Below are 25,586 nucleotides of genomic sequence, written 5' to 3'. Positions count from 1 at the left end.
AAGGAGAAGGGCAGGGAGTTTAAGAGGGCTGCCTGATACCACCCATGGGCTAGTTAGTGGCTTTGTGCTAGAAGTTGAACCTGCAAGAGGGTTTGAAAACTTGTGAGGCTTTATTTAATACCCAGACGCTAGGAGAGGTTTCACAGTGGCAAGAACACGGGACCTGGAGCCTGGCCTCGACTTCCCCAGTGGATTTGCTGCTATTGAACCAGAAATAGTAACAACCTGATGCTCTGTCCTGCCTGTGCGTGGGGTAAACAGTGGTTTCTGTCCTGAAAGGCCTCTTGAGGATAAAACGAATAGATGATATTCATAATCCAAAGGAGAGCTGGGAGATCTATCTCTCTGTAAAATCAGATTGCCGGAGCTGGTTTTTCCTCTCCAGCTCACTCTGTACCACTTGGCCAAGAATGCAGGGCAACAGCTAGACCAGTAGGCCAGACACCAAACAAGTACATTAGCAATTACATCCCACAGAAGAAGGAGCTCACAGCAGCGTGACTGGGCTGGCAGCAAAATCGCTAATACTTGTGGACAGAAACTGCCTAGGAACAAGCCATGTTTCGGGTGCCCATTAGTCTGCTGGATATCAGAAGGAAAAGGGTTCTCTGAGGCCCTCGCACCCAAACCAGTACCTCAGTCACCATACAAAAACCTGATGTGGGTTGGGGAGGTATGTAATATATAGACTTGCTCCAAAAAAGCAACGTATCCTATGAGGTAGAGTGAGATCATCTCAGGACAATGAACAAAGCTACAATTTCAGATTCAGAAAAAAACATTAATTCTCCTATACAGGAGAAACTCAGCATGGTTCCCTTCATGCTAGTATTGCTTGAAGACCAAGGTATGTGCAAGGTGAACGTGATTGGGAAATAGCAATTCAAAGCTTTCCTCAGCAGGGGAATGGGACCTCTGAGATTTTAAAAAAAGTGGTATTACAGCTCCTGTTCCACACCTCCATTCGCACAAGGAGAATAAAGTCCTCAAAGTTACCCTGTGAGATTTTTAAAACTCAGAAAGGTCCAAGAAAGCTGCTAAGCTTGGGATGCTCCTACACCGAGACACCTGCCTCCAAGAGGCACGCAGCCAACTCAACGCAGGACCTTTGGAACCAAACACGGCTCTCTGGACCTGATTCCATGTGGCTCGGCCTTTACGGCATCATTTATGTCAAGGTCAAGCAGTGGCAAAGCAGTCTGATTAGAACAGCACTGTTATAAAGAACTTTACGAAGGTGAAAGGGACCAGATAATCTGCCCATCCCTTTCTATTTCATGCTGAAGAGGAGTCCTGAGTGAAGGAGCTGAACCAGGCTCTTGGGCTGGAGGCACCTTCACTGGAAGCACTGTGACTCAGCGGTGAATCAGAGGCAGGCTGTGCCTGGCTGCCGTATCGGCCGGGCGACGGGAGGAAGATGAAGACAGCGAAGCAAGAGAAAGAGAGAAGTATAGGCAACACGGGAAGTGAAGGTCCCCAGGGCTGGAAAGCAAAACCTGCTCAAAACTTCAACATTTCTAAGAACTCTCTGTCATTTACAGCATCTGTTAATCGGCTGAGCCCCAATTACTGGTGCCTCCTTCACCAGTAGGAACCATATAGCCAGCGTGGGGCACAGAGCAGTGTGCCCATGGGCACATCTGCTGCACTTCTGCCCCTTTTTGAGGGTCACAACAGCTGAAGCAGCTCATCAGCAGAAACCTGCTTTTCAAACAGCTCTCCCCACTCTGCTCCAGCCCTTCCTCTCCGTGGGCCCAGGCAGTCAGTTCTTTCTCTCTCCTCATCAGATATCTCTGTCTCTCTGAAATATTCAGATGATTTGGTTTTGTTTTCTTCTCCCCCACACCAAATCCTCCCCCTGCTTGTGGAAGCAGTGGATTTCACCCAGGCACAGGAGGCTAATTTACACCCTTCAGGGTTTAAAATAGCAGTGGCGTAAATGAAAAGTCCAATTTCTTCAAATTTGCATTGTAAAACCATCCTTCAACTTCCTTGAAATAAATTTTACTATTTTATTAGTGCAAACAAAATGGTAATAAAACACTAATACAGCGCCTTGTATCCAGGGGAAGAGCTAAAATTAACATAGACCGAGCAGTGTTTGCTATTACATTCAATTACCTTTTTACTTGAGATTTACATTCTCATCCCCTTAATCTCCATAGTGGTGGCTTTGAAATCGTTCCCCATAGTCATTCCTGCGTTTGGAATGGACGGCAGGAAAGCCGCTCGCTCGCTCACCACCCCCGCTCCCGCTGCCAGCACCCCGGTGCCAGCCTCTTCCCTCGAGACCCCTGGGCAAGTTTCCCCAGAGCATCTCCAGAGAGCCTCAGCAGCAAGTGCATTCACCTTCCTCTCTCAGGCCTTAATTTCTAAACTCCAGACAAATACACTAGCAGCAAAAATACAGCCCATGTCCATAGCTGCCTTCCATCTGGCTCTGGAAACTGTTCCTTAATTCTCAGCTACAAGCCGTGTTGCAGGCAAGTTTTATTATCTCCATTGTACAGATACAAAAACTAAGGCAAAGACTGAGGACCAAAGTCTGAATGCGGCGGCTCCCCATTTAAATCTGGAATAGCATATTTTGTAGTGGAAGTATTCCAGCTTTTACCTGGGACTCACTGAATTCTTACGCTGGAGTTATTTTACTGGGATCGTGTCCTGCAACCCAGGTGTCCCAGATCCACAGGCTCAGCAGTACATTCAGGAAAACAGCAGCTCCAGGACTGTCTGATGAACCTCAGAGAGAATGTGCACTAAAAAGAAAGGATGCTAAGGATACAAATCCCAGTAAATGCAATACAGGGAACCCACTTCTCCAGGATCAGGGGAAAAGTTTTAATTGGCAGCATCTTTAGATGCTTTCTTTTAATATACTAGGCATGTCAGTGATTTTGGCCGTTATCGGAACGGCAAGCCTTCGATAAGACACCGCAGGAAAGTGCCGCATTGGTCCAGCTCCATGCAGTGCCTTTGATTCTCTGCCCTTCTTTCTTCCTTTTCATGTACTGAATGTTGGACACCTTCCTTCTTACAAGCCAAGTCAAAACATTTAACCTTTCTTTGGAGGGCATGGCCAGCACCTGCCTTACAGGTGAAATCCACTGCTTTCTTCACTAATTTTGATACAACAGTTTGTGATACCCAAATGGGATAACAGAGATTAATTAAGCACTGTGTAGAATCTTTCTAGCCTAGCCAAGAAAAGACTCGACAGCCTTTCATCCCAGCCTGGTCACGACCCAGCTATTCCAACATTACAGGACCACTGCAACACTGAAGAGAGTCAACAGCTAAAGAGAAGTAAAGGGCAATTTAGGAAGGTACCAGCCGGCACCCTAAGGAAGAGCATCTCCTGAGAGACACAGGTCACTTGAGTGTCGCTCAAGCCCAGCCCAGCCGTACTGAATGTCCAACACATGGACTGCATGGAAGTGCCCAACAGAGAGAGCCATCACCACCTGTTTGGATGGTAAAACACTTCTAACTGCTCTAACCAAGTTCCAGGCAGCACAGGGGCACTGCGTGACCCTGGTGGTACCTACAGTAGCACCAATGAACTGGCTGTAACAACCCTGCTGACACCCAACCCCACCAGAATCCATTTTGTCCCGTATAGCACAAGGTCACTAATTTCGAGTGCCCCTTGGGCAGCTATCCCAGAACTCCCAATTCTTCTTTTGAATGAAGAACATTTCAGGTGATTCAGCAAGAGATTTTATGCTGGTCAGGGAGGTCTATGTCCTAGCACTTGGTGGTACTCAGGATTCCCCTCAGCTGTCAAGGCAATATTCTTGACAGCTGCCTTCAAGGTCCTCTTCCTTTCCTCACCAACAAAACCCTCTGGTTTCTGCATTTTGATCCATAACTTGCATGCCTATCCCCTAAACTGCTCATCTGTCTCTCCTGAATAGCATGGTCCTTCATCCTTCCCCTCTAGCCATCTTGATCTTCATGGCTAGAGAGGAAGGATCAGGCAAAGCATCAGTCTATAGGATACCTCTAGAAAAAATTATAAAACCTCCCCATCCAAATAACAAACGTGTCCCCAGGAAACCTTTCATCTGTCCGCCTTCTAGAAAGCAGCACACAAAGGCCCTAATGCAAACAAAATTATCACAAGACACTTGAGCAAAACAAAAAACCCCAAACAATGAAGAGTAACAATAAAGAAGAAACCTGCCCAAGAACACAGGGCTGGGGTTGGTTTCAGCTGGTCTTCTGCCCCTTTTTTCTGTTCTCTTTCCCCCGCGCCCTGAACAAAGGAAGTTTGTTGTCAGGCTCAAACATTTCCTGGGCCTTGTCCGAGTTCCACCTTGTTTTCTTTTTCTCTTCTCCCCACCCTGTACAAACAAAGCAAAAACCAACTGGCACCACCTGTGATGAAAGGACAACTAAATGCAGAATTTTATCTTTTCTTTCTTTTTGCCCTCCTCCTTTTTCCCTTTTTCTTGGCCAGAAGTTTTGGGCAAAGGACAAAAGGTATTGTTGGGTAAGCATAATTCCAGTGGCTGAGTCACGCTAAGACACTAAAGCGCTGGCTGCTGATGGGGTAAAGTAAGCCAAGCTGCTGCTTCGCTAAATGCAATGAAAATGCCAGCAGCACCACTGCAAGCTCTGCCAGCCCCAGAGCACAAGGGGCAATAGAAGATTCTCATAGTAAGAAAAGGTGCAAAGAAATCAAATAAAATGCCGGTACAAATATCTTCACCCAAGAAATCTCAGGAGGAAGGACTGTCACACAGAAGAGGCTGGATGGGCTCCTCCCTGAAGACTGTAAAGGTTGTGAAGGCCATAGCACAGTTACGATCCTTACTCACGATAAGAGAAGGTTAAGATGCCGCCTTCAGTTCTCCATCCAGACTTACTTTTTTTGATTTCATGACACAAGTCAGACCCATAGCTGGTCAGTCCTAGAAGCGGCCTCCTTCCCCGCCAACTGTAAGCTCTTTGAGGCAGGGAGCTGACATTGCTCTTGCAGCCCCGAGCACAACCAAATGGGCAGGGGGCTTCCAGGCACTACCATGATGCAGATAATCATCAACCCATTTCTGGCTGCAAATTAAACGGTGCCCCAAGCGGGCACTTGCTCGGAGCGCGTTCAAAAGCACACTGTAGACCCTGCAACTCAATGGTGCATTTGGGGGAGCTGGAGCACTGGCTGTTTGTTTATTTTATGATGCACTTTGGTCTCTCTCAGTTGCACTGTTATCCTACACCTGTTCGCTCCCCTTTCTCTGGGCTGATAACAGACAGTACGTTGTGCGGAGTCAGGGGCCTGGCCCAGCTCTTTTTGTTTTTAATGAGACACGTGTATTTGGTTCCAGACTATCAACACTCAGGGTCAGGGAAGAGGCAGAAAATTTCCCTCAATAGGCATAATAAGTGCAGCAGAATGATGTGGAGCAAGGTCCTCAAATGGATCTAAAGAGAACAAACGTCTTTGTGGATCAACCCTCCCTAGGGCAAATCCTGCTTCCCCCCAGTGCAGCACATCTCCTTTTGGAACCCACACTCACCCAGGGTGTTATACCGCTGCTACACTTTTTTAATGTAGACATAGGCCAGGGCTCTTTCAACAGTTCTGGCATCTTTTCATGGCAGACCCCATGACACATGGAGGCGGCTGAGAACAAGGAATCATGCTTTTCCAGGAACGGGGAATCCAGATTTTCTGGTTTATAAATTTTCCCATCTGGATTTGTTTTGCTGTTCATAGGGTAGATCACCAGAGATAAGGAAAGAAAAGTAAAGAAATATCAGAGCAGTGGCAGCCCCGACGGGCTCAGATGAATTTCTTGCATGTCACAATCTCCTGTTTGGGCAGAAATTTGAATGCATTTTCTAGCAGTAACACAGATAAACTGGCATCTCCCCCAGAGGCTGTTTCAGTTCTGCTGCTGCCTAAGGGTTCTGTAATGTAGGAACAGAGGAGCTTGGACATGCCCGCTCTCAATACTATCTCCATAAGGACATGGTTAACTTCTTTGCCACTTGCATGGCAAAAATTAAAATCAGCTGAGACTTCTTAGGCTGAAGCCCATTAGAAGAGCGTATAGACAAGCAGGTTATTACTTGAAACAGCTGCAATGAAAGACTGTGTTGGGAAAATCCTGCACAAGCTCCCAAACGGCATAGGAAGGAATGAGTAGGTCGTCTCCACGTAACAGAACCAGTAGCTTCACCTCTCCTCTCTGGCACAGGGCCTGTCGGAGCCTGTTCTCTGGGGAAGAATCCCCCGGATCACAGCCGGATGGCCTGGGAACAGATCTGCCAAGCCCTACCAAGCTGTCCCCCTGCTCTCAGGTAAGACCAGGCCCTACAGGACCTGCCGGGGCCGCTCTTCCCACCTCTGCAGCCAAGTCCCAAGGCTCTGAACTAGCTTCCAATGCCGCTGGCTGTCCAGGTACAGAAAGGCACCTGCAGACCAGAGCAGATATGGGCCCGAACCCTAAAGATTACCGTAGGTAAGAGCAGCCTGAGGAGTGGAGCCAAGGGGCCAGAGGCTGTGACATTGTGTACGTTTGTCCTCCCCTGCCACCTCTAAGCCAGGCTGTTGAATTTACACAGCAAGGACAACTTGGTAAAGACAGTGCGGCGGTTGTCAGCTGGGAGCCTCTGCACACTAAGCTCCTGGTTAAATGTTTTCATCAAAACCAGAACGAGAAAGTGCAGAGCAAACACCACCAATTAGAGGCTGGGATGAAGCTTTCCTGCCAGCAGATCTGGCGAGAGGGGCATGAGTCACCTTAACCCTTTGGGAGCCAGAGCCAGTACAGCTCCACAGGGGTGAGGAGGAAGATGGGAGAGGAAACCTCTCACAAACCTTTCATTTGCATCCACTCATTTTCATTTATTTGTAGCAAGTTGAGTTCAGAAGTGAACACACGCCATGTTTGGAGCCATATTATCCCCATAACCTCTGCTCTTGCCATTCTCATGCCTGAAGCAGGCAACCTGCCCGTTCCAGTGAAGGTGGAGCTGGTTCAGAGAGGCAGACGGCAGCCCAGGGAAGAAGATGCCAGTTGCGCATTGAGGAGGTCTGGGGTTGGCCATCCCTCAAGCCATCTCTACCTTCCAAGTCCATTCCAGCAAACAGAAAATATCACACTAGTATTGCTGAAGGCTAAGGTGTCAATGAGAGTAACATAGCAGTACTCCATACCTCATTTGAAAATAAAAGGATTTGTCTCGGACAAAATGCTTCCCCATCAGAAACCTGATGAAACATAGCCAGCAGTAAGAGAAGAGCTGGGATGAGGCTCAGGCAGGTAAGCCCCTCTTCCCCTATACTGTCTCTGCCTAGCTGCTGTTAATTGTCCAATTTCTGAACGTATAAGAGGTGATCAAAATTTAAGTGCATACTTGGGCTAAATTCCCTTTCAATGCAAATAACATGCTCCTGTTTGCAGCAGGATTCAGTGCCAACGAGCCAAAAGTTCAGCTTTCTAGGAGTATCAAACATTGCAACATTACAGATGTTCAGAGAGATCGGTCCCTTCTGCAGCAACAAACCCTGAAGTCAGAACTCTGCTTTTGCCCTCAATCACTCAAGCAAACACCCACTGACTCCACCTCAGCACAGGACCGAGCAGACGCTGCAGGAAAGGGCCCTGGACTGCATATGGACCAAACCCTGCCCACCTGCTACACGATCCAGGAGAGATGGCATTGCTGCAATGGGAGGCATTTTGGAAGCTTTCTGCAAGGGAGCCTCCCCCCGGCCAACATCCCTGTCTTGAGGCGAGGGACAGAAAAAGGGACAGAGGCAGTGGACCTCCTGCTAAGGAGATCAAGAGGCATTCACTCAAGGCAGGGAAGCTAAAAGCTAAGAAAGGATAAATTAACACAGCAGCTTATATTGGTGAGATCCCTTTCAATTTAGGGCGCAGCTGGGCTATTCGTGGTGTGGTCCAGGATCTGGCCCTCCACAGTTACATGTGTCCAAAGCTGGGGCCCCCAGAAGTTGTGAATTTCAAGCATACCACGACTACTGGAGCAGACGGTTTCAGATCCTGCTGAGCCAGCTCGTGGCTGTATTCAAAATTGAGTAAATTTACAGCTGTAAGCTGGGAGTTTATACAACCCGTAACTTGTTAGGGATGGCTGACCAAGCCAGAACGATCGCTCCCCAGCCGACAGGGTTCTTATTGGTTAGACCTTTGAGCGCCTGATAGATTTTATTATTTTTCTTTCTCTTTTTCTTTTGCATTGGTTGGAGGGTAGGAAAGGAAACATCTATTTTTATTCTTTTCCTCACCAAAGGCAAACTGAAAATAAACCTGAGGTTCAATCCACCATGGATTCCTCAGCATATCAGCTGGGGGCTGTAGCACACCCAGTGACCATTGCCTTGGACAAGGCTGCTGTATTTTTATCACTCTGTGCAGAGTCTTACAATGTGAGTAACTCCACAGGATCCAATGTATTACCACCAGAGTTAGCAAGGCTGCTCTCATGCTGGCCCCTTTTGCCTGGACACTTCCCATTCGTACCAGACCCCACAAACGCTACTGCGCTTCAGCCTGGGCTGCAAGAAAACGTGGTCCGAGCTGTCCGAGTTTAGTGCAGCAAATACATTGCCCTGCAAAGACCTTCCTTCCATCTCCTTTGCAAGGATAAACAGCTGGAGCAGTATCAGACCTGAAGTGATCTGAACCTGGATTCACAAACAGCCACGCAAGGAGCCTGCCAAGTAACAGGCAGGCAGCAAGCAGAGAGTGCAAAGCAGGACTCCAGGAGCCCTCTCATGGGAACAAAATCAGCACCATTCACTGTGCCTGCAAGTGTGAAAGCTGGCCAGCCTGAGGAAAGCACAGGGCTTGCCTGCATGGAACAGCCTCAACCTAAAATCCTCTGGTTTTACTACAGCATGGTCCCAGTTTCTGAAAGGTATTTTCAGCAGGAAACCCAAACACGATCCAACTGTAACAAGGCTGGACGAAGGGCTCGGGGGCTCCCCTGAGACTCGCTTTTCTGTGTGACCACAGACAAGACAAGGACAGTCACACCAGCTTCAAGGATACACACGTTCATGGGCATGAGGTGCTCAAGCATGATGAGAGGGACATATACCTACCTCAGTCATTACACAGCTGCAGGCTCTCCATTCACTGCCCTGGGAAGACGCAGTTTTTCTAGGGCATGGCTAAGGAGCATTAACAGGTCTCCCCTTTACCCTCCCCTCCATCCTGAATACGTAACAGCCCAGAACATCAATAGTTTACATGAGTTAAAGAGCCAGCTGAGGCTTTAGGGACTCACTCAGGCAGGATAAAACACTCTTTAGCATCCAGCCACCATGTAAGAAAATTAAGTAAACGGGGACCTTTGGTGAAGTCTTAAGCAGGGGACTGAAAAAGGGGAAATTTCCTCTCTCCCTGCTCCGTGAGCAGGGATCACACCGCCTGCTGCCGCTCCCACAGTTTAAAATACTTAAGTCCTCCAAGGTGCAGCTTAATTTTCTTTTTTAAAAAAGAAAAGTGTCAGTCTAATTAGATAAATCCTCCAAGCACGTGGCCCGGAGTTCGTCATGGAAATTAACCTCCTTGAAAGATCACAGTGACTGAAATAAGAAACTGTGTGTTTTGGCATAGTGCAGTGAAATGGGAGATGCAGGCTGCATTTCATACACCTTCCCTTTCATAAACCTGCCGCGTTTCATATCTGCCCTACTGGCCCTTAGCTCGGCACCAAGACTTTATCTCTGAATGCCTGTTTGCAAATCGCTGCTGAGAGGTTACAATAACCCCTGGGAGAGATTTTGCTGGCTCACCAGTGTGAAAGGACACTGCTCCCCTGGTATAAAGCTGGGCCAGCCTGAGGCACTGGTGGAGGGAAGGGCTCGTCACCAGCAGCCCTACAGAGAGGATGTTCTGCAGACACAGCCACCATGGGGAGGCAGCCAAGCTGGGAGCTGTTTGCCAGGATGGGAGCTGTTTGCCAGGCTGGGAGCTGTTTTGCCAGCCTCATCATCCAACATGCAGACAAGCGTGATTCTGTGCACCCCTCGCTCCCACTGGCACAGGGATGGGCTGAGTAGGGCAGGAGGGAGATACCTTGAAGCCGCAGGCTGCGATCGCATAGCTCAGTTTGCATTTATGCCACCTACGTTCATGTCTTGTTATTCAGAAGGCTCTACCTAGCCATGCTGGGAAAGGGGTAGGGCTGGGAGTCATACTGCTTAGGAATAAAAAGCTCTGGTCCCTTTGCTATTGGAAGCAGAAGCAAAACCAGGAAAGAAAAGAACTAGCTTACAAGTGAGAGTCAACTGCCACCTCTACCTTCCAGTCAAAGTAGGGACCGGAACCAGACTATTTTGCACTTTCAGGAAATGTTGGCCAGTCAACTTTTCTCCCAGGCCATCGGACAAACTTGTGCTAGGGTCACACCCTCAACGTTCCCCAAGGACTACTACAGGCCTCTCCTGAGAGATATTACACAACGCATTTTAGTACATAACTGAAATAAGACCTCTTGTGCAGTTCCAAATAGTCCTTCCCCATCAAGGGGATGTAAGGATTCTCTTTCTAAGCTTTCCACTTCACACTGTCCTTTCAAAGGATAGTATCCAAACTGCAAAAGCCCCTGAAAAATCTGTGGAGTTAATCTACCTCCTTCTTTCCCAAGTCTGATGAATGCTGGTATGCGCGACGCTGTGCTGCCCTCCCAGCACTGGGACCAGCCTTGCACACAGAAGGATCAGGACCAGCCTCAGAGACCATCTCTGAGGTGACTTGTTGTATTGTCATTGAAATGACAAGCCCTATGGCTCAGAATTTGGAAGCAACGTATTTTGTTTCAAAACAGCAGCACTGGTGGCAAAACAAAAATAGGATACCTTCTGGAGAGAAAACTACCCCAAAATGCTGTGGCAGGCAAGGAGCCAAAGGCCCCAAACAACTGACAGTTCTGCAAATGCAGACCCTTTCCCTACAGCGCCTATTACACAGTAGGCCTCTGCAGCTGGACGGCTCTAGAGCTCGCCCGGGAGCAGAGACTCTTGGACCTCCGGGTCCTATTCTAGACCAGCTCAATCACGCGTGAAAGGTATTAGCTGACACCTCATCAACAGCCAATGGACAGAGCGAGCATGAGGGGTTGCAGGCAGATCCCTCAGTACAAGAGCCTTGCTACAACTCATTAGCTGTCTCAGGAAAGAGTTCAAAAGACAGACGATGCACAAAAACGGCATTCGTGCTTTCTACCGCTCCCTCCAGCTCAGGGCTGAGGCATGCTGGAAGGACACTACCAGAGAAACCAGAATGAACTCAACCCTAATACAGTTTCTTAGCGGTTCTCTGCCAAGTACAGGCAAGCCCCACAGTTCCATTACTAATAACTTAATACCTAATAATATTACCAATGTAACACTTAACCTTGAAGCCAAGCACCCAGACCCAGAAAAATCAGCATTTAGCAAGACTTCCACCTCATTGTATTTGGCTTCTCATGCCAATTGATCAAAACTCAGCATTCCAAACTCCTTCCCACCTGTTTCAAGGTACATGGAGTCATTTAAAAAAAGGTAAAGCTTCTACTTCAGCCAGGAGCCATGGGCTGAATTAGAATATTCGAGTGCTATTCCACCGCCCTCTTTAGGCTTTGGATGCATTAGGCAAATTCCCAATTACAGCAGTCCCTTCTGCCTGCAACTGGACTTGAGATAAGCGATCAGAAAGAAGGGACAGTGGGCACCACCGAAGGCTCAGCATCTTCCATTACACATCAGCACAGTAAGAAGGGCTCTGCCAACGCTGAAACGTTTTTTTCCAAAAGGAACACACACACCCTTTAAAATAGCTATGGTGAAATCTGCCTGAAGAGGGAAGGACCCAGCAACTCAGGCAGGTTCCTGACTCCTCATCATCAGAGCAAGCAGCCCAGCCCCTAAATTCACTTCATCAGTGTCCTCTTTTTTCGTGCTACACGGGCTCAAATCCTCCAACACGACTGCAAACGCGCTGCCAAGGAGGTAGCACGGTATCTGAATCCACAACGGATTTAAAGACATTTCCATGTTTTGCTGTCAGCCTGAAGTTTGAATAAAGGAGCCCACCAGAAAGAGTGAATGAAGTCTCTGGCAGCTGCCTCGCAGAGCCATGCCTGTACTTTAAGCCACCTAGTGTCCGAGCTGCGCACGGGTTCATCCTCCCCTTGCGAGGAAAGGTGCAGGGAGGCAGATGCTTTAGGAAAATTCAGGCAAAGAGGAGTTGTGACATCCAACACGGCAGAAATGGGAAGGAGCTAAGAGCAGGGTGCACAGGTTGAGAAGTGAGCGAGGTCTCACCTCGAGCCGATAAAGAAGGCACCAAACTGACCGCATGGCAAATGCCCAGCCCAGTAGCCCACCCCGGGACACACTTCCCCCTCAGGAGAGAGACCCTTTAGCAAGGGTCCACGAAGGGAGGACAGCAGACTTGTTCCTCAAACCAAACTCTGGCAGAGAACATCACCATTAAAGGCTAGTATTTCAGCTCCTAGGTCCAGCTGGGCTGCTTACCATCTCTGGGATGCAAACTTGGAGACAACTTTCCCCGGCACAGGCCTGTGGAAAAAAACCAAAGCACCCCAGAGCCACCAGCCCTACTAACCCACACCCACTCCCTTAGAAACCACTTTCATCCACATCTCCTCTCCTACCCCCACAGTAGCCCCCTCCTCCTCGCTCTCTTTTTCTGTGTCCTCGAGACTCCTCTCACCTTGAGGAGTGTTAGGATTACCCAGCATTTACACTCAATGCTCCTCTTTATTCCTTAAGACTTATTAAGAATGATAATGAGCTCCAAAGCAGTGACACGTCTCTCTCTCTCCCCCTCTGTCGCGCTCTCTCTCTCTCTCTCTCTACGTGCCTTTTCCGTCAAAGGCACACAGGACAAATCCGACCAAAAAAAAAAAAAACCCTGACAATATGGATCAAGGACACATGAGGATTTATATTCTACAAATCCAGCCTTTTTTGTTTTTATTATTTCTACTCAAATTCCACCCTTCCCTCTTCTTACTCATATTCTCCCCCTCCTACCCCAACCCTGTCGGACTTTGAATGAGAAAGAAGAAGAAGAGGAGAAGAAAGCTGCTTGCCTGGAAAACCTTGTTAATGTGGAGCTCTTAAACGGTTGATTAATTTTAGCAAAATTTACGATGCGCTCTTGCTTTTCTTTGAAGCTGCAGTCTTATATACCAAAAGCAAGTTAACTTTAAGATCGCTCTTGTGAGCCCACTGCCCCCTAATTCTTGAATGCCCTGTTTAGCTACACAAATATATAGGAGTGAAATACGGTAGCAGAGCATGGAAGCAGTCGCCCTGCCGAGTGCTCAAAGTGGTTCGATTCAAATCCCTTCAGCGCAGCCTAACAATCGCAATGTGAAAACTCCCAACTTCTAGCTATTTAACTTCCCATAAAGATTAAAAAAAAAAAAAATATCACTAGCCAGTCCTTCAAAACCAAAAGGAAACAGGGAAACATAAACACCAATTCCAAGAGAAGTGTCTCCAAGTTACATCTGCTCACGCCACAGAAATACCAGGCTTTCGGCTGCATTAGAAACATCAGGTTCTCCCAAAGCCACCTTTAAACCAGCTATGTTTCGCCAGAGGGAAAAAGTGAACCTAAGGAAACGTAATATACAGATTTATACATATCCTGAACTATACTTCAATATTTCAGTTGTCTCCCCAGCTTCCTCCTACCCAGTATTTGCTTTTATTCTTTGTCTCCCTCTGCTAGACTCTGTTTTTCTGATATAGACATCAGGAGGTTAAGGGCTCAATTATCAAGTCTGTTGAATCCTCAGCTTCACGTTACTTCGGGGGGTTCTCTGTCGCTCTTTGGAAACTACACTGCAAAATCTCTTTTCTTCTCAGCTTTTCTTTTTCCTAACTTGTAATGTCTATTTCCGACACACCCCTATGCGTGAACCCACAAATCTATTTGGGGTAAACGGAGAGAAACCGTGAATTGCTTTGAGAGACAGAAACATTAATAAAAATAACCCTAAGAGTGCCTAGCCAGACCGAACCTGAAGCATTCGCAATCTTGAAACCTAAAGTAACATCCACATGGAATTTACAAAATATGATTCGAGTGGTTCTAATTAGCCCCAGTCTGTGGAAAAATTGGAAGGAAGCGGCTCTTTGATTAATGTTACAAACCAGAAAGGAAACAGATTTTAAAAGTTAAAGTAGCAGCATTGTGGAATACAGAATCATTACCAGCATACATTTATGATACCTGCTTCAATCAGATGGCTTGGGGTTTTGTTTTTAGGGTTTTTTCCTTTTTACTTTAAGAAAAAAAAGGAAGACAGGATGCAAGTAAAAGCTTTTGTTTATGGAAGTGTGCGGCGCTTTTATCTCCCAAGGAATTTATATAGCTGGACTGTGTATAAATCCTTCTGAAAATGAAATTAGCAAAAACAAAACAGGGGTGAAGGTGCTGGGGGGGCCGGAGCGGGCAGGGGGGGGAATCACCACCTCAGTAAATCATAGAGGATAGCCAGCCCCTGGCTTGGACAGATAGCAAATTCAGCTTTAATAGGGAGAAACAGAGTTGGAAAGGGAAAGGACAAGATTCATACCTGCACCAAACTCCTTGCAAAAAATGGGGGGCTATTTTTAATAAGCTTTTGAAAGTCACCGTGCAAGTTTGCTTGGGCTTGAAAAGAAAAAGGAAATAAGTTTTTTTTTTTCCAGCTAGCTTGATTGTTTTGGGTGGAGCTCAAGCGTGTGTATATATATGCTGTATATAAAAATGAATTACTAATTCTTTCCTGGAAACTGTTTGAATTACAATCTGCAAGATACAAAAACACACCTTTATTTTAACACTGATTTTAATACAGATAGAAGTGGGGGGAGGGGGGATAGTAAGGGAAACGTTTTTTTCCCAGTACACAGCAAAACCCTTAAGCAAGAATTAATACCTCCCCACACAGATACAGAGACACACGCACACGCTTTGCTCAGCTGCACAACCACCAACTGAACTCCAGCTTTCAGTGCCTTTTCCCTCTACCCAGGCTTCGCTCTGAAACTGCAAGAATGACAACGTCATGTGTGTGGAAAGCTGACACTTGGAGCTTTTAAAAAGAAATGAGGAAAAATAAGCTGTTGACTTCTTGGTTAAAGTATTTTCTTGTTCTAACTCATGTTCTTATGTCACTGGGCTAAAAAAAAAAAAAAGAGAGAGAGAGGGAGAGAGAGATATGACTTTCCTTGAATGATCTGTTTAACCTAAGCCAGAGGAAAAAAAAAGAAGTCATTAATTACTTATGTGAGCTATTGCTTCTGAAAGACAATAAACCTGCCTGGTCGCCATGGATATGACATATTTGCTCTGAAAACAACACAATAATTAGCAAAGGGGAAAGATACAAGGAGAATATGCAAACTCCTGAGTTTAAAGCCATAGTGTTTCCTTTTTTCCCCCCTCCTCTTTTTACTTGTCAGAGTCAATTCTGTTTGCAATTCAAATCAAACAAATAAACAGAATATTTACAAAAAAATTTTAAATGATCCACCACACTATGAATCACACACACACCCAAAAAAAAAAGGAGAAAAATTAACAAGGAAAAAAGATAAAGTCTAATACAGACAGATCATAAACCATCTAGGTGCTTTACATATACGTGTGTGTGTCTGTGTATATATGTGAAATATAAATGTATATAAACATACACACACACACAAACATATATGAGTTACAAGGGTTACGTGCACTATTTCTCGAGGATTATTCCTTTAATTTTAAGATTATTATAGAAGCATACCAAGAGGAAAAATGTCTCTGTTTTAGGGAGTGGAAACATTTTGAAGATACACTAAAGTACAACAGGGTGGTTTTTACCGTGTTCAACATGCATTGTGCTGATAGTATTTTCTTTACAAACCTTTTAACTTTTCTCCAGAAGATGAGCAAAAAACCACAATTGGTGGGCACCGTGCGTCAGCCTGATCAACACAGCAGCTTACCATGAGTTCTCAAATTCTAAGCATAAAAAAAATAATTTCTTCTATCACCTCAATTACTTTTTATAAAGTATTATTATACTGAATCACATGTAATAATGCAATGGATAAGTTAAGAAATAATGAAAACTCAGTTATATGCAGAGACACTTCTTTGAAATAATTTATAAATGTTGCGGAGAAAATGTTTTTTAGATTTCTCTCTCATTAAGATGAGACAAAGACTATTAAAACCTTCTCTAATGCGGTAGCTTTCTGGATTCTGACCTTCCACATTTAGAAACCAAGTAATAAAAACACCCTAACAAGCACTTTATCTTTAGAGATATTTGACTTTGAACTTATTTTAACATTAAAAAGACTTAGGAGGTATAAAAATAACAATATAGTTGCCACAAGTTTCTGTTGTTGTTGTTGTTTTCACTGCTAAAAAAAATATCTTTAGAACAAAATAAGCAGATTAAGGAAACATCCCCCTAATTTAACTGGCTCTTTTTCTATTTTTTTTAAACAATAGTTTTTAGCTGGACTCTTTGATCTTGAAAGGGTTCTGCTATCTTGTGTGATGAGGGGGGAAAAATGATCTGTTTTAAATGATGATGCAAAAAAAAGGATCAAAGCCCTGACTTTCTGTTAGCCATAATAAGCTCTGTCTTGCACAAAGCTTCAACTTCAGGCTTTAATATATAAAATATACAGGAGCCCAATAAAAGCACTGAAAAGGTACAAAGTCTGAAAACAAAAGGGGACGCTGCTCCTTTAAACGTTTTAGTGCATATGGAGTTTGATTTCTGAAAGAGATCAGTTTAACATCTCCATAGAAACCAGCAACAGATTATCATCAACAGAATAAATAACTAGTCTAATAAATTAAACAGGAGGCATAAGATCTGGAAACTTGATTACTGAAGTTCAACAATATTCCCCCGTAAACTCTTCCAAACCACCTTTAGGGTAGCTAACAAGGTGGCAGCGACACATAAATAAAGGGTAGGTGGGAAGCAGGCAGGACTTCTGGAAATGATAAGTCCAAAACCTTCGCAAGAAATTATTCCATGCTAAGCGTCAGCAAATCAATAAAGGAAATAAATTCATCACTGAAGTTTTGGGAGAGACAGCTACTCTTGCAGGGAGCCGGCTGCAAGGACCCGCTGCGCGGTGCAGCGCGGACAGGAGGGGGCACACAGAAGGTGAACGTGCAGCTCCTGAAAAGTTTCAGCTTTCCAGCCCGAAAGGGCAGGAGGGCTCGGATGGATCGATCAAACCCGCCGTGATGCGGAGCAGCCCCCGGCCGCAGCCCTCCCCGAAAAGTTTGCCCAAGAAGTTGCCCGCCGCGCTGCCGGCCGGCCCCGGCTCCAGCCCCGCGGCGAGCGGCTGTGCCAGCCCCACGCCCGCCCGAGCCTCTTGACAGCTCCCTCGCCGCCCCGGCCCCGCCGCCGAGCTCCGCTCCTCCTCCGCGCCCCCCGCTCCGCCGTGACCGGCGCTCCGCGGCCGGCGGCCCTCGGGGTCCCGCTGCGGGACCGCTCCTCGCCTCCTCTGCCCGCGGCCCCCCCGCCGGCCCGGCGCTGAGTGACGGCTCGGACACCTGTTCCCCGTCCCCAGAGCCTCCGACGCGGGCAGCGGCTCCCCCGGGAGCCCCGGCCCGCGCCCCCCGCCCGCCACTGCCCCGCCGCGCACGGGGGAAAGGGGGAAAGGGGGCGAGAAGGCGAAGGAGGCGGAGGGGGGAAACTTCCTGGCTCCGGATGGCAAATCAGCTGCACATTCTGCAAATACCACCGGGTAAAAATAACCTGCTGCTTCGCCCGGGGGGCCGGGCACCGGCTGCCCCAAGCCGCGCTCCCGGCCCGCCGCGGCCCCTGCCCATCCTGTCCCTGCCGGGGGGCTGCGGCCGTCCCGCACCAGGCGCCGGACGAAGCGCTGCCGGTCCCGGCCCGGCCACTTTACAGAAAGTTCCCCGGCACGGCTCGCCCCGCCGACACCCGGCCCTGCCCACCGAGCGCTCCCGCCGCCGCTCGCCCAACTTTGCTGCCGCCGCTCCCCCCTCCCTGCCTCGGTGCCTGTGCCGGGACCCCCGGGCGGAGCGGCGGGCGGGGGCCGAGGTTACCTGCGCCCGGCGCGGAGCGGGAACACGTGTTCCCCCGTCCCCTGCCCAGGCTCCTGCCAAAGTCCTGGAAATTGACGGGCGCCGCTGCGGCCCCGGCTCCGCCGCCGAGCGGGCACGGCGCTTGCCCCGCCGCCGCCGGCTCCCCACCTCCGCGGCACCCCCCGCCGCTGCCCGCCTCCCGCGGAGCCGGGCGGCCGCCGGCGTGCCCGCTGCCGGCCGGTGCCCGCGGAGGCTGGGCGCTGCCCCGCGGGAGCCGGGCGCGGAGCGCGGCGCCGTGCCCACCTGCAGGGCAGCGCCGCCGGCCGCCCGCCCGCGCAGCGCCCCGGCCCCGGCACGGCCGAGCCGGGGCTGGCGGCGCCGGGGCCGGGGCCGGGCGGGAGCGGACGGGCTTACCTGCACTTGGGGCTGCTTTGGGTGACTTTCCAAGTCAAGGGAAATGTGTGTGTGTTTGGGATGGAGGCTGCAGCGCGCATGCGCCATCAAACTTGCCCTGATCCCGGATTTTTCCTCCTCGCGCTCCCCTTTGCTTTGATTATTGAATTTTCCTATTTCTAACAGGAGGGTGGGCGGCGCGCAAAACCCGGCCTGGAGCCCGCCGCCGCCTGCCCCGGCCCGCCCGGGGAGGGGAAGGGGGGAGCGGCGGGGAGGGAGCGGGCATGGAGCGGACTCGGTCTCCAGGCAGGCAGGGCAGGCAGGCAAGGGAGGGGCGCCTGCAAAACCCGGACCGGATCGCCCTCCCCTGGCAAGGGAAAAGGAGAGAAAGTGTCCCCACTTCCCAGCCCGCGCGGGCAGCTGCCTGGCTCTGCCCTGTCCCCGGCACCAGCCGGCTCCTCGCCCCCATCCGCCCTCCTTCCCACCGAGGCACTGAAAATTTTATAAAATTTTCTATTTTGCAGACAGGTGACCTCTGCTCACCTTAGTTCCCCAAGACTGAACTCCATGCAGATCACGAATAACTAGGCTGCGTGTACTTCTTCATTCTCCAGCTGGTTTTCCTAGGCATAATGTTCAGTTTCTATTTTACAAATTTCTAAACTTTGGTACTTTTCTTTTGCTTATGTTCTCAGTGTGGATTTCACTCAAGTTTAGAACTAACCACTGTCTGGTTGCATCTCCAACTGTACTCTTGATTTGGTGCTCTGCGGTACTTGCTTTGCTGGCATTTATGCACAGGACCAGCTTTTGCAGGGCTTGATCCTGGAGAAAACGTCAAGGAACAGACGCACAAGCCATGGGCTGGGCTGGTTTGGGGGGATGTTTTCGCAGGATCAGAGCCATGGGTTCCCCTGCATTTACATGCACCTGCGTTTCCAACAAGCAGGCATCACATTTCTGTGTTAAGAAACTACTTTCTTCAGCTCTACCTTTTCTTTCTCAGCTCTCTCTTCCATCTCGCTGAGGCAGTCAGTAGATGTTTTAGCTATACATGCACATTCTGCGGTGGTGGTGGTTCTGTAAAACCGTCCACAGAGACCCTTTTCCTTCCTCGCCCGGTTCCCTGGAGGGGAACCAAGAGCCTCCCCCTGCACCCAGCGCTGGGGCTCGGAGGCAGCCCTGCCTGCCCACCTGCCTGTCCCCTGGTCCTGGCACGAAGTAAGTCTGCGGGACGGCGTGCAGGTGAGCGTCCCTGCTGCCATCGCAGGGCTTGCAGGACTGGGGCCCTAGGCTCAAGCTATGCAAACCTGTAAACTCCTGAATACCTTTACTCATTGGGAGCAGGGAGCTCTGCGTCAGCACACCCACACACAACCCCTCGCAGCAGCGTCTAGCTCTTCCCCTGCGCTTCCCTGTCTGTGTCTGTCTCCACCTGTTGCCTCTTGTCCAATGTTCACCCTGGAAGGTCTTTGGGGCAGAAACCATGGTTTTGCTCTGGATTTGTCAGTGCCTTGCACAATGGGGCCCTGCTCCGTGATCACAGCTCCTACGTGCTATTGCCACACACACAAATAATAACAATAATTAATAATAATAGACTAATTCCTCTGATTTCGATGCGACTACTCATGTGAGTAAAAGTGACTCACGTACGTGAGTGTTTGCAGGACCGCTGCCAGCTCTTGAGCTTTTATTGTGAGTCTTCCAATATTTGGTGTTCTCCTTTGATCCCCAGCTCCTGGAATGACACGTTTCTAGCACTTGTGTTTACACGAGGAAGCTTGGAAATGTGGCCTAGTGCTCCCAAAAGCCTCAGAAGCCAGAGGACAAATAAGAAACTTCCAAAGAAATGGATTTTTAATAGCTTTTGAGAAAATCCTGTAATTTGGCAGCTGGGGGGGGGGGGGGGAGTCTGACTCATGAATTTTGAACAGACAAGTTTAGCAATGTACATCTATTGAGTTAAATATTTAGGTCCCTGTGAAGACTAGCCTTTTACTAACCAGGCTGAATTTACAGTGGAGAGATATATTTCTATGGGAATACTCGGAGTGTTTTAAGTGTTTGTGCAGAATCTGGGCTTCTGTTTATCTGAATATTGTTTGGTATTCATCATTCTGTAGTTATTTGTTCTTACCTGCTCACAATAAGAAAGCAGGAAAATGGGGACAAAAATGGGATAATTAAAGTAAATAGGACTGTGTGAGACTGTTAGAACTACTGTGGCAAGTATTTATAAATTGCTGAAAATAAAAAGACGAAACTTTTTGAATTTGTATGCTGGAGAGACACCGCCAGGTTAAAAACCAGGTGTTTCTGAAAGCGAGTGTCCCAGCTTCTGGTACAAAAGTATAAAAGAGCAGGTCCCAAGCTATGAATTCTTGCTTATGAGGCATGCCTGAAGAATGAAGGGTTGGGAGAATCGGGCCCTTTAATTAAAACTGCATCGTTACTTTTAATTGCATTTACTTCTTATTATTTTCTCTTGTTCGCTTTTTTGCATTTCTCTCATCTGAGGTGCTGAGCACAGACTGAATGGTCTTCCTTCTGCTTGGAAGTTGGCTCATTTTGGAGTGCTGTGGAGTTGTCCTGGCTGGGAGGAGAACTTGGGGACAGCCAAGTGTTTTTGAGGCGGTCATGTTTATCACCAAAGGGCTCTCGTGTCTGTGTTCCCCTGCACATGGCGTGAGGCTCAGACACCCTACAAACCGTACCTCCGACAAGAGCATCAAGCCTCCTTCCAAACCACACCTTGCCCAAAAGCCTCTCTGCGTGTGTTTTAGAGCCCCACTCCACATGCTTAACCTGGGTCTTTTGACCTTTTAGTCCCCGCTTTCTGAAGTTTGCCTGGGCAAAGCCCCATTCAGCCCACCTGACGTTTGCCATACTGGCTGCCACTAAAGGCCCCAGAGCGCAAGGCTCCTCAAACAGACAGAACATGAGGTAATGACACCTTACCTGGCCCATTCTAGATAGAAAGAAAATAATTTAGCAAATTGCAAATGATGCATACTTAACTATTTATGCAGCATCTTCCTGTCATCAACCCAAAGCAATTTTACTTCCGTGTTGAACAGTGGATGGAAATGTTCTATAGATTTAACCATTGCGGGAGTTCCTTTTAAGTGGTGCAGTAATCTCTCTCCAGCTAATTTAGTGTTGTAATAAGGCACCACCCTCACAAGTCCTTTGTGTTCTTGTGTCAATACTGCCCCCAAACCATAAGTGCTGGCATCTGCATCTATCATAAAAGTGGGTCTGAAACACGGAACGACTAAGAAAGAAGCAATACGGCCACCGGCGGAGCAATCTCAAGAGCCTTTTACCAAGGTTGGACATACCCGATTTCATTCAGATTTCCTCTAAAATATGCTTTATTTTTTCAACAAATCTATGGTGTGGTTTAACTATGGTTTAACAGCACTGGTAAAATTCAATAATAAACCTTCTCTAAGAGAAGCCGAGTGAGATGTACCTGGGGAGCGGGACAATTCAGTGCAGATTCACTTCTCCTCTTGCTAGTGGGGGTTGCTTGCCCACTGCTCAGGATTTGAGCTGAACCAAACCGCCTTTCACTCATTGGGATTGAAGACCTTTTAACCAAAGACCTCTAACCAAAACATCTCTCATTTTTGCTCTTTTCTTTTTTAAATATACAACACAACAGTGGAAAAAATCCAAATGGAGTCTTGGACCTCACTATAATTCCCTTTCCCCTTATGGTTTTCTTTACCAGCATTTCCTAAAAACTTACAGTTGTGGTTCCTATCTTCACTATTTCCTGATTGCCTGAACGTTCAACAAACAAATAGTTCAATTGCACAAGATTGTTGGCAGCTCAGATTCCATGTGCTCCTCCATCTCCAAACAGGTTTCATCTACTGACAGACTTTCTTTAGCTACCATAGCGTGTAGCTATACCATTACTTACTGCCCTTGGGGAGAGGACATCCTGCTCACTGCAAGCTTACTGCCCATAAGACATTGGTTGTATTCAGCTACATATTTCAAATAAATTTCCATGGACTAAAATTGTAGGACACCTTTCATGCTATTTATCATTCAGCAATTAGCAATAATAGCATCCAAACTCATTATTAGGTCGTCCTCTATGTCTGCTGTCCACAACTCTTGGTTAAATGCAGAAATTTCTCTCTTAAACCAAACTTGGTGAATGGTTCCCCCTTTTGCTCAGGGTCCTCTTATTTCCACACTGGGGTGGGTTGGTTGCAGCCTGCCCAAGCCGCAATTACCTGTGGGATGCAAGGACACAGAGAACGAGTGTATGTCACATTCCTTCCTGCACTGCTGGGCAGTAGTGAGATATGAGCATGACGAGACAGTACAAGCCATACGAACAGAAGTGAACAGAATATTTAGACTGATGACAGGACAGCTGTTGGTAAAGCGTATAGGCTATGCCTTCGCTGTAGACTAGACAGTAACGTATTTCATTCACACACAGTACATAGCCCAGAATATGCACCATCTGGCTAAACTGTGCAAGTGCAGCCTGAGAAAACTTTACTTACCCTTAAAAAATTACTCACACAAGAAAAATGGTGCTAAAACAACATGAGAAGGGCCTGGATTAAAATTACAAAAGCACAGAAATACATGGTGAGGGCTCTAACACTGTCCTCAGCTCACCCTGCTGTGACCTGGCTATTGCTTTTTTTTTAAGGGGAAGACAAAGGACCGCAAAATGGGTTCCTGTTGCTCTGAGGAGTGTGGCAATAGAGAATCAGGCCTGCATACCTTGTTCCCAACCACTCAGACCAGATGGCACGCTTTACTTAGAATCATAGAATTGTTAGGGTTGGAAGGGACCTTAAAGATCATCTAGTTCCAACCCCCCTGCCATGGGCAGGGACACCTCCCACTAGATCAGGTTGCCCAGAGCCCCATCCAGCCTGGCCTTAAAAAAACTTACGCCTACATGCCACATTTATTCCTCAAAGGGGCACTTCATTTCTGGCAAGTGAGAAGGAAGCTGCGCTCTGGGCTGACCAGTCCACCAAACTGGACTGAAACAGACACCTACTTCGTATAGACTGCCCCCTGGCCATCAGCCATCACAAGTGACCTTTTCCAAACCTAGCGTAGACCAAGGTGCTATCCAGGACCTCTCATCCTGCTTCACAACTCACTGGAAGAATGAAGAAATCACTCAGACATGCACTAGAAAAATCTTGTGGATTTACTTAGTTTCGTAATGGAAAATGAAAAGTAATTGCAAAGGAGGAGGCGGCATTTTTTCGGTTGCAGGTATAATATTATCTGCTTTCATTTTTTATCATAAGAGTGGCCCAAGTAATCAGCGAATATCATGTGGTCATTGTTTGTCAAGTGCCATTTTCTCACAGGCAACTATTTCCTTGCACATGCACACTTGAGAAGAAAACAGCAATTGACTGGATCCCCATTGTACCCTGCTCCAGATCCTCAGTGCAGGGTAGGCGTTGCTTCCCACTGACAGCAGTGGGGCAAGACTGACTTACACCGAAGAGGATCAGGCTCTGTGTTTTGAAACTTCAACCTTTTGTTTAGAAATATATATAATGTATATCAATATGTAAGTATCTAATAAAAATATTGAAACCATGTGGGGCAAATTGCAGGTGTACAGACCGATACTGATTTTTGGCTACTATAAATGAGGGTAGGCAAGAATTTACTCAGCTTAGATTCTGTCCTTATCTGTTTTATTTGCCTTAAATCTGTATAAAGGTTCAAGCAAAAGGCTTGGCATTTAGCAAGAAATATCTGACATTTAACCCCAGTTCTGTCCTAAAACTTCCCAGTGACTTCACTATTCTTTGTTGTCTGGGTAATATCCACTGCTTTGGGGCTTAGTCCTCGGGGAGGCTACTAAAAGCAATAAATAAATGCAGAAGAAAACAATAATAAATAAGCAACTACAATAATAAAACTGGAATTCAAGTGTGAAGTTGTATGTCTGTAATAGCCTGCCCGTGTTAGAAAATAATCAACTAAATAGCAATAAATAATAAAAATTTATATTAACAATTCATTTGTGCTGATACAGACCTTCAAGTTAGAGTTCATTATATTAATTTACTAATTAATTAAGCACTACATCACCTGGCACCTACATAGGTTTTATTACGCTTTATAGATGGAAAACTTAAGAGTCTTGCCTAGGGACATGGTGAATCAGTGGCAGAGCCGGACACAGAACTGGAATATCCTCCGCAGCTCTAAGTCTGTTTACAGCATAAAGCTGCTCTGATTTTCTGACTAATTTAGTTCAACAGATGCAATTCTCAGTGTGGAGACTCCAATTTGGGTGCAAGAGGGAGTTATTTTGTTTGAGCTTAAATCAGTTCTTAATTATATCAAGCTAGTTATATAAATGCAGTTTTAAAAATATCCTTGTAGGCATCTACATTTCGGGCCATTGACTTAAAAACACACCTTTAGTTTAAATGCTGCTATTTTCTAGATAGGTCCCAAGTCACAACAGTTCTTTGGATCCCTCCTATCTGCATTTCACCAGGAAACTTAATCTGCTAAAGTGAGATGTGCAATTTTGAATGTCTTTCACTGAACAGTGCAAACATTGGTGAGTGCCCTGGTTTTGCTTAACGACAGAGTTACTGCAATTTAGTCTGGCCTTTTAATAAATGGTTTAAACGTCTTCAAAGTCAGGCTTTGCAACCAAGCTTCAGTTGCTGAGGGAGTTGCTACTAAGCAGCGGAGCTGCTCTGTTTTAAGTGCGCAAAGCCGCGTTAACTACAAGACGATAACCTTTCTCCACTCCATCTCTCAGGTATCACAGAAGGCTTTTATCAAGGCACGTTTATCTATGGTCTTTTCTGAAATTTGATCCCTTCCAATATGTGTCCTGGGCTGACACTTGCTCCCATTTGGTCACCCCACACCCATGTCCTGGGCAAGAGGAGGTCGCTTTATTATCCCTGCCTTGCTTAGTGTCTTTTGTGGCCATGCTGGCACCAGAGCACGGGCACAAGGAGTTGCTTGGCCTCTCCTTTTTTGCCAGCAGCGTGTGATGGGATGGCATGGGGGGCTTCGCAGTGAGATGGAGGCAAACCAAGGGCTGCGTCAGGGATGCATGAGAACTGCACGGCATAATGGGAAACATTATTT

The 25,586-nt window shown here is 47.3% G+C and overlaps 1 protein-coding gene across 2 annotated transcripts in view; it reads right to left on the bottom strand.

Annotated features, from left to right (window-relative positions):
• The window catches only part of CASZ1 (castor zinc finger 1), a 209,094-nt gene extending 190,484 nt beyond the window's left edge, over positions 1 to 18,610 (bottom strand). For both annotated transcript variants that reach the window (XM_063353813.1, XM_063353811.1), the window contains exon 1: positions 18,474 to 18,610. The gene's annotated coding sequence lies outside the window, so the exon portion shown is untranslated. The remainder of the gene's footprint in view (positions 1 to 18,473) is intronic.
• Positions 18,611 to 25,586: the final 6,976 nt, after the last annotated feature.

The sequence above is a fragment of the Chroicocephalus ridibundus genome, chromosome 16, assembly GCF_963924245.1.
Source record: "Chroicocephalus ridibundus chromosome 16, bChrRid1.1, whole genome shotgun sequence".
Taxonomy (NCBI): Eukaryota; Metazoa; Chordata; class Aves; order Charadriiformes; family Laridae; genus Chroicocephalus; species Chroicocephalus ridibundus.
The sequence above is the reverse complement of the archived record's forward strand: the minus strand, read 5'-3'. Positions and strand labels throughout refer to the sequence as shown.